This window comes from Neoarius graeffei, chromosome 13 (genome assembly GCF_027579695.1).
Source record: "Neoarius graeffei isolate fNeoGra1 chromosome 13, fNeoGra1.pri, whole genome shotgun sequence".
In the NCBI taxonomy this organism is placed as follows: domain Eukaryota; kingdom Metazoa; phylum Chordata; class Actinopteri; order Siluriformes; family Ariidae; genus Neoarius; species Neoarius graeffei.
In genome coordinates, this window is record NC_083581.1 from 46019134 (window position 1) to 46028008 (window position 8875).

Here is an 8875-nt window from a genome sequence, read left to right on the forward strand (position 1 = left end):
TTTCATCTGAAAAGAGGACTTTGGACCACTGAGCAACAGTCCATTTCTTTCTCTCCTTAGCCCAGGTAAGACACTTCTGACATTGTCTCTGGCTCAGGAGTAGCTTGATATTAGGAATGCGAAAGTTGTATCCCCTTTCTTGAAGATGTCTGTTCGTGATGGGTCTTGATACACTGACATCAGCATCAGTCCACTCCTTGTGAAGCTCTCCCAAGTTCTTGAATCAACTTTTCTTGACAATCCTCTCAAGACTGCGGCCATCCCTGTTGCTTGTGCACCTTTTCCAGCCAGCCTTTTCAGCAATGACCTTTTGTGGCTTACCCTCTTTGTGGAGGGCATCAGTGATCATCTTCTGGACAACAGTCAAATCAGCAGTCTTCCTCATGATTGTGGTTGTGTGTACTGAACTAGACCGAGAGATACACTGTGTTCATACTGTTTTTTACTCAAACTCGAAATGAAATATTCTAATATTTTGAGATGGGTTTTTTGTTTTTGTACTGTATGCCATACTGATTAAAATTAAAATAGAAAAATGCTTGAAACATTTTAGTTTGTGTAATGAGTCTATAATATATAACATTTTCACTTTCTTAAATAACTGATGGAAAATATTGAACTTTTTCACAATATTCTAATTTTTTGAGATGCACTAGTATATGTTAGACTCCACCTTCTCAGAGAGCATGTTGAATGACTCCAGTTCTTCCCTGTTGGGACACAGCAGCCTAGAACCTTTATTTTTAAATATATTTCTGAGTGGATAATATCTCTATCCTTGACACTTGTAATGCTGGATAAATGTGAATAAAAAAAATATTTTTGAGAGTTAAAATCGACCGCAAAGTTGGCATTCGAGCTGCCCCGCTGAGCCAGCCAGCCCTGAGTGCGTGATGTCACAGTGGTAACTGGTTTTAAGGCCGAGGCCTTTTACAGCTATAGACCAGTCATATAAATAAAAATTTATGGTGAAAGTAAGAAATACCGTTACCGACTTGCTCAACTAAGACTGATTTGACTTCATTGATTGTGGGTTGACTCTCATTAAAACAGGATAGGTGTTATAACTTTTGCAACATACATGTACATGCATGCATTTTCACTGATAAAACATAAAAGGCTAATTAAATAATCAGATGAACTGAGCCAATCACATTCTGAAGCAAATTAAATAATCTTATACAGGTAACTTAAACACACAATACAAGTTACATGTATTAATCTAAATGCAGGTAAACAACGAGTGTTGTTTTTGTTGTTTTGTATCCAAATGAGAGTCGCATCTTACCCGTGTTCTCGCTTCTTGAAAGCCGATCTTGTGGCCGATTGTTTTGAAACAATCTGACTTTCAGTTGTTCGTTCAGTCAGAGGCGATTCTAGAGTCTGTTGTGGCCCCAAGCAAAAATTTCCAGGGGGCCCTTCTGACCAGTGTTCATCACCAATAAGTTATAAGTAATCTGACACCAACGAAAAATGTATGAAACCAAAGTTTTTTAAATTCCAAATGTGAAAATACAATGGTAAAGAACAATAAAAACAATAAAAAACAAAATAAATAAGCCCTCGGGCCCCGACTCTCAGGGGGGCCCCTGGGCCAGTGGGCCCCAAGCAGTTGCCTGCCTTGCCTGTTCACAAGCTGTGTGTCTGCGTTCAGTTCTCTGTTTATTTGCTTCTTCCACGTAAGAGTGAGATATTGCTGCTGAGGCAAGCATATCCAGCGGAGAAATCAGATGGCTGGTCCACTCATTCTCTATTTTCTCCATACTGAGTACTCCGCCATTACCGTTCGGCTCAGGCAACTACTAAAACCCCGGGACGGGATGTCACTGGTTTTAGCAACAAACGCAGGGAGGTCACTGCCCGAGCGATAATATGTCATGTCCCATCCCATTCCGTCCCGGGTTTTACCAACAACCCTCGGCTCACACCCGCCAGCAACATATCTATGTGGCATGGCGATAAATTAGCTCAAAATGGAAGCTCGAAGTTGCAGTCAGCCCTGTTTTAGTATAGCGGAAATGGCGATGAGACTGATAGCCTTCCTGTGGTGATGTCACAGATGTCAAGGTCATTCACTCAGACCGCTACCTATATGAATCATTTTAATCGTAAAAATTACTATATTAGATTTATTGTTAATGCTTAAAACTATTCCTGTGCCATTCTTGAGGTCTCAAGGCATTTATAAACAAAAAGTGAGGCCATGGTTCTGCGTATCTCCTTGAAAGTTGTTTATGGAAAATGTCACATACGGAACCATGGGTTTGCATTGCATCTGGTGCACCGTGTAGCTTGAATCTTATTACACATTTAAACTATCAACTATTGGTTGGTTGCTAGTCCAACCAACAAGAAATTTAAAGGCTATGCCAGACAGGCAAAAACTATGAACAGTTCCTGTCTGGTCCTATATCTGCATGCAACACGGCATATGGCCAAATGGGAGGCTTTGGGTTACTGTGGTCAGCTGGAAATAGATGAGAAAAAAAATCATGATGTTACCCAAGCTAGTCCTATACGAACACTATTAGGATATGTTGTGCTTTTGGTGATAAATATTTAACATGATCTAATAGGAGCTTAGACATGACATTTTTTGGAGTGGGACCAATAGTGTGACCAGGGCCATAAGTGTTTTATCACACTCACCACACACAGTCAGCTAGAATAAGATAAGATGATGATCAGACCTTAGTATCTCCAGCTTACAGTGTGGATTCTTCAGTGCAACAGAGAGCAGCTTCTTTCCTGAATCCTGCAAGCTATTGTCACTGGGGTTCAGTTCTCTCAGACTGGAGGAGTTTGAGCAGAGGACTGAGGACAGATCTTTACAGCTTTCCTCTGTGAGATAACACACACAACCTAGAAATGAAATTATGAGAAATTGCACCCAAATGCTATTGCTCACATACACAGTGACACAGTGAGTGTGTAAGTATATCTATAGCTATGTTCACTGTAATTATTCACAAACTTAAGCCCAGGATTCATTTAATTTTGACTGATCACCTTGTACCTTAATTATTTTTAATATTTCCATGGGTCTCTCAACATATGCTGTGACAGAATTTTGATTTCAGTGCATTTACACTAGTTAAGGTAACGAATTATGTTGAACACAAAGCTACAGGATATTCGGTACTAATGTAATGTATATTCTCAATGTTCACAGGCGAATCAGTCTATCCACGCACAATGAGGTCTACAGAGGTTAAAAGCCAGAATAAGGAAATAATGTCACTTCAGTATCTCCAGTTTACAGTAGATTTTCCAATAGAGCCGACAGCACCTTCACTCCTCCATCCATTATCTGTAGCCACTTATCCTGTGCAGGGTCGCAGGCAAGCTGGAGCCTATCCCAGCTGACTATGGTGAGAGGCGGGGTACACCCTGGACAAGCCGCCAGATCATTGCAGGGCTGACACACCGAGACAAACAACCATTCACACCTACAGTCAATTTAGAGCCACCAATCAGCCTAACCTGCATGTCTTTGGACTGTGGGGGAAACCAGAGCACCCAGAGGAAACCCACGCAGACACGGGGAGAATGTGCAAACTCCACACTGAAAGGCCCCTGTCAGCCACTGGGGTCAAACCCAGAACCTTCTTGCTGTGAGGCGACAGTGTTAACCACTACACCACCACCGTCACTCCTGAAGCCATTAATTTGTTGTTACCAAGGTTCAGCTCTTTCAGTTTGGAAAAATTTGAGCTGGGGGCGGCACGTTGGTGTAGCACATTGGGTTCGAGCCCCGTGGCTGGCAAGGGCCTTTCTGTGCGGAGTTTGCATGTTCTCCCCGTGTCCGTGTGGGTTTCCTCCGGGTGCTCCGGTTTCCCCCACAGTCCAAAGACATGCAGGTTAGGTTAACTGGTGACTCTAAAATTGGCCGTAGGTGTGAATGTGTGAATGGTTTTCTGTGTCTATGTGTCAGCCCTGTGATGACCTGGCGACTTGTCCAGGGTGTACCCCGCCTCTCGCCCGTAGTCAGCTGGGATAGGCTCCAGCTTGCCTGCAACCCTGTAGAAGGATAAAGCGGCTAGAGATAATGAGATGAGATGAGATGAAATTTGAGCTGAGAACTGAGGGCAGAACTTCATAGCTTTTCTCAGTAAGATTACAACCCCACAGCCTGGGAAAGAAAAGATGATCTATCAAAGCACTGAGATCTTAAACTCCCCAAAACACCCACAGAGCTTAGAAAAGAAAAACGATATATTGAAATGTCTCTTTTTTTCTCTTGCATATTAAAGGACAAGTCACCACACATACACATTTATGAGAAAAGGAGACCTTGACTGTAGTCCAAAATCACAGGGATCTTCAATCTTATCCACAAAGGGCTGTTGTAACTGGAGGGTTTCACTGCAAATAGAAGGCACACTTGAGAGTTGACTGGAGACCAAGCTGAACAGATGAAGCAGGTGGAATGAGACGTGATTCCTGCTTGGGTAGAATGAAAACCTGCAGCCAGATCAGTCCTCTGGATAAGACTGAAGACCCCTGCCCTTTTAGGTCAAACAAGATGTACTAATAAATGGGTAAGTATTCAAATTCAATTTGAAGTGTACTAATTAATCTTAAGTGTCAGCCCTGCGATGACCTTGTCCAGGGTGTACCCCACCTCTCACCAATAGTCAGCTGGGATAGGCTCCAGCTTGCCTGCGACCCTGTAGAACAGGATAAAGCGGCTAGAGATAATGGATGGATGGAATTCATCTTAAAGCATACAGTATTTTCAGTAACTACTTTGACTTGTACGTTAAAAATGGTGCCCCAAATAGGAATGAGTCGAGTAGTCCACACAGACAGAAAAACAGGCAGAGAGAAAAAGAGAGAGGCAGAGAACAAGAGGGAGAGAGAGGGAAAGAGCTGCTCTTTTGCTTCTTAAGTTCAATTTCATCGTCAGTGTGCTGTGTAATAACTCTGAAGTAATAAGTCTGATTTACTGATGATTATGCATTACAGTGGGCAGTGACATCAATGCCATGTTGGGTGTCAATGTAGTTATTAAACCTGTTATTACACTCTTATTACATCTATTATTACAGTGTTATTACACAGATTATTTCAGTCTTGTCTCAGCCATAGAGGACTCTGGATTTTATTTCAAGACTGATCAAGACCACAACTGTGGGGATATCAATAAAGTGACTGTGTGTTGTCTTATTTGTTAACATCATTACTGTGATTGGATGTAAATATTTCCTGCTTCAAATGCGACCAATAATGTGACTCATTGCTAATTTGAAATTTTTCCTCCTGTTAATGGCTGTCACCCCTCCTCCCTTCACACACACTGGTTTGGTCTTGGCCTGACTTGGTGTCAGTTTGGGTGGTTTTGACTACAGCACTACTCATAGAACCTGGATAGTTGAAGATCAAATACAACCCCGATTCCAAAAAAGTTGGGGCAAAGTACAAATTGTAAATAAAAATGGAATGCAATAATTTACAAATCTCAAAAACTGATATTGTATTCACAATAGAACATAGACAACATATCAAATGTCGAAAGTGAGACATTTTGAAATTTCATGCCAAATATTGGCTCATTTGAAATTTCATGACAGCAACACATCTCAAAAAAGTTGGGACAGGGGCAATAAGAGGCTGGAAAAGTTAAAGGTACAAAAAAGGAACAGCTGGAGGACCAAATTGCAACTCATTAGGTCAATTGGCAATAGGTCATTAACATGACTGGGTATAAAAAGAGCATCTTGGAGTGACAGCGGCTCTCAGAAGTAAAGATGGGAAGAGGATCACCAATCCCCCTAATTCTGCACCGACAAATAGTGGAGCAATATCAGAAAGGAGTTCAACAGTGTAAAATTGCAAAGAGTTTGAACATATCATCATCTACAGTGCATAATATCATCAAAAGATTCAGAGAATCTGGAAGAATCTCTGTGCGTAAGGGTCAAGGCCGGAAAACCATACTGGGTGCCCGTAATCTTCGGGCCCTTAGACGGCACTGCATCACATACAGGCATGCTTCTGTATTGGAAATCACAAAATGGGCTCAGGAATATTTCCAGAGAACATTATCTGTGAACACAATTCACCATGCCATCCGCCGTTGCCAGCTAAAACTCTGTAATTCAAAGAAGAAGCCGTATCTAAACATGATGCAGAAGCGCAGACGTCTTCTCTGGGCCAAGGCTCATTTAAAATGGATTGAGGCAAAGTGGAAAACTGTTCTGTGGTCAGACGAATCAAAATTTGAAGTTCTTTATGGAAATCAGGGACGCCGTGTCATTCAGACTAAAGAGGAGAAAGACGACCCAAGTTGTTATCAGCACTCAGTTCAGAAGCCTGCATCTCTGATGGTATGGGGTTGTATTAGTGCGTGTGGCATGGGCAGCTTACACATCTGGAAAGACACCATCAATGCTGAAAGGTATATCCAGGTTCTAGAGCAACATATGCTCCCATCCAGACAACGTCTCTTTCAGGGAAGACCTTGCATTTTCCAACATGACAATGCCAAACCACATACTGCATCAATTACAGCATCATGGCTGCGTAGAAGAAGGGTCCGGGTACTGAACTGGCCAGCCTGCAGTCCAGATCTTTCACCCATAGAAAACATTTGGCGCATCATAAAACGGAAGATACGACAAAAAAGACCTAAGACAGTTGAGCAACTAGAATCCTACATTAGACAAGAATGGGTTAACATTCCTATCCCTAAACTTGAGCAACTTGTCTCCTCAGTCCCCAGACGTTTACAGACTGTTGTAAAGAGAAAAGGGGATGTCTCACAGTGGGAAACATGGCCTTGTCCCAACTTTCTTGAGATGTATTGTTGTCATGAAATTTAAAATCACCTAATTTTTCTCTTTAAATGATACATTTTCTCAGTTTAAACATTTGATATGTCATCTGTGGTCTATTCTGAATAAAATATGGAATTTTGAAACTTCCACATCATTGCATTCCGTTTTTATTTACAATCTGTACTTTGTCCCAACTTTTTTGGAATCGGGGTTGTATTCATTCACTGGTGCTTTTCTTCTTTTGTCCAACGTGGGTGAGTCTGTGCCCACTAAAGCCTCAGATCCCTGTTCTTGACTGACAGGAGAGAGACTGATGTGGTCTTCTGCCGTTGTAGCTCATCAGCCTCAAGGGTCAACATTCCGAGATGCTTTTCTGCTCGCCACGGTTGTAAAAAGTGATTATTTGAATTACTGAAGACTTCCTGTCAGCTTTAACCAGTCTGACGATTCTCCTCTGACCTGCCCCAGTAAACACAAGGCAAACCGATGCTCACTGCATGTTTTTTGTTTTTCACACCATACTTTGTAAACTCTCGAGATTGTTCTGTGTGAAAATCCCACGAGATCAGCAGTTTTTTAAATATTCCATGTTAAACCATCCACAGAAAACTGTAGGATCAACTCTATTCCTTACTCAAAAGTGTAAAAACCTTATTGTGAAGAACATCTTGCTTCATTATGCACTTTACATTAATGCCTTTTATTTCTTTTTCATTTATTGTGCATTGTTATTTATGCATGTAAGTTCGGAATTACCATTTTGTAAACTCCCCAAAAGACAGTTTATAGCTAAGATTCTCTTGTTTTACACGCGCACACACACAGATGTCTGTCACTCCATGTTCCACATGTGAAGAAGTTGTAGTTAATTTAAAGTTGCACTATGTAGGATTTAGGGGGATCTATTAGCAAAAATGAATATGTTTAGTGTATAATCACCTGTAACTATGAATCATTGTCTTTTCCTAAGCTTAGAATGAGCCCTTCACATCATGGAGCAGATCCAGAGCCGCCATCTTGCACTGCCATGTTTCTACAATAGCTCAGAACAGAAAAACCAAACGGGGCGGCACGGTGGTGTAGTGGTTAGCGCTGTCGCCTCACAGCAAGAAGGTCCTGGGTTCGAGCCCCGGGACCGGCGAGGGCCTTTCTGTGTGGAGTTTGCATGTTCTCCCCATGTCCGCGTGGGTTTCCTCCGGGTGCTCCGGTTTCCCCCACAGTCCAAAGACATGCAGGTTAGGTTAACCGGTGACTCTAAATTGAGCGTAGGTGTGAATGTGAGTGTGAATGGTTGTCTGTGTCTATGTGTCAGCCCTGTGATGACCTGGCGACTTGTCCAGGGTGTACCCCGCTTTTCGCCCGTAGTCAGCTGGGATAGGCTCCAGCTTGCCTGCGATCCTGTAGAAGGATAAAGCGGCTAGAGATAATGAGATGAGATGAGATGAGAAAAACCAAACACTGGCTCCAGAGAGTGCGTTTCGTGTCTTTACAAGTGGCAGGTTGAATCCAGCACAGGAAGGAAGATGAAGAAAGAAGAGGTAAATGTCAGTGAAGTTGTATTCTTGCTTGTAAAATTATTTTGTTTGTTCCAGTAAAAATTTTATACTCACATTTTAAGCCTGTTTAAAGTAAAAATTTATTCCTCCACATATCGTGTAAGTGGATACCATAAAGCCCAGGCAAACACTTAGCCTACCAACCACATCCCAGGATTTTAGTTCTCGGAAGAAAAGTGTAAAAAAAAGATTCAAAAGTGTTTATGACGCTCTCATTGTTTTATCTCAAGTTTGTCAGAAACCCATTTCAAACATTTGAAATGTTGCTTAGCCTAACAAACAAACAAACAAACAAACAAACAAACAAACAAAAAAAGCGGCTGTGCATACGCTGCCACTGGGATGAAACTGCTGGTGTAAGACAGATATTATTGCACCCGACGGCCACTGCAGGCTTCAGGCTTGAATATGCGTTTGAAAAGTGAGGGGTGAGGGCCGGGTATTCAGTTGGTTGTAATCTTCATCCTCACCACTAGATGCTACTAAATCCTACATAGTACACTTTTAAAGATGTATGTTACAAATCTCAAAACACGTGAC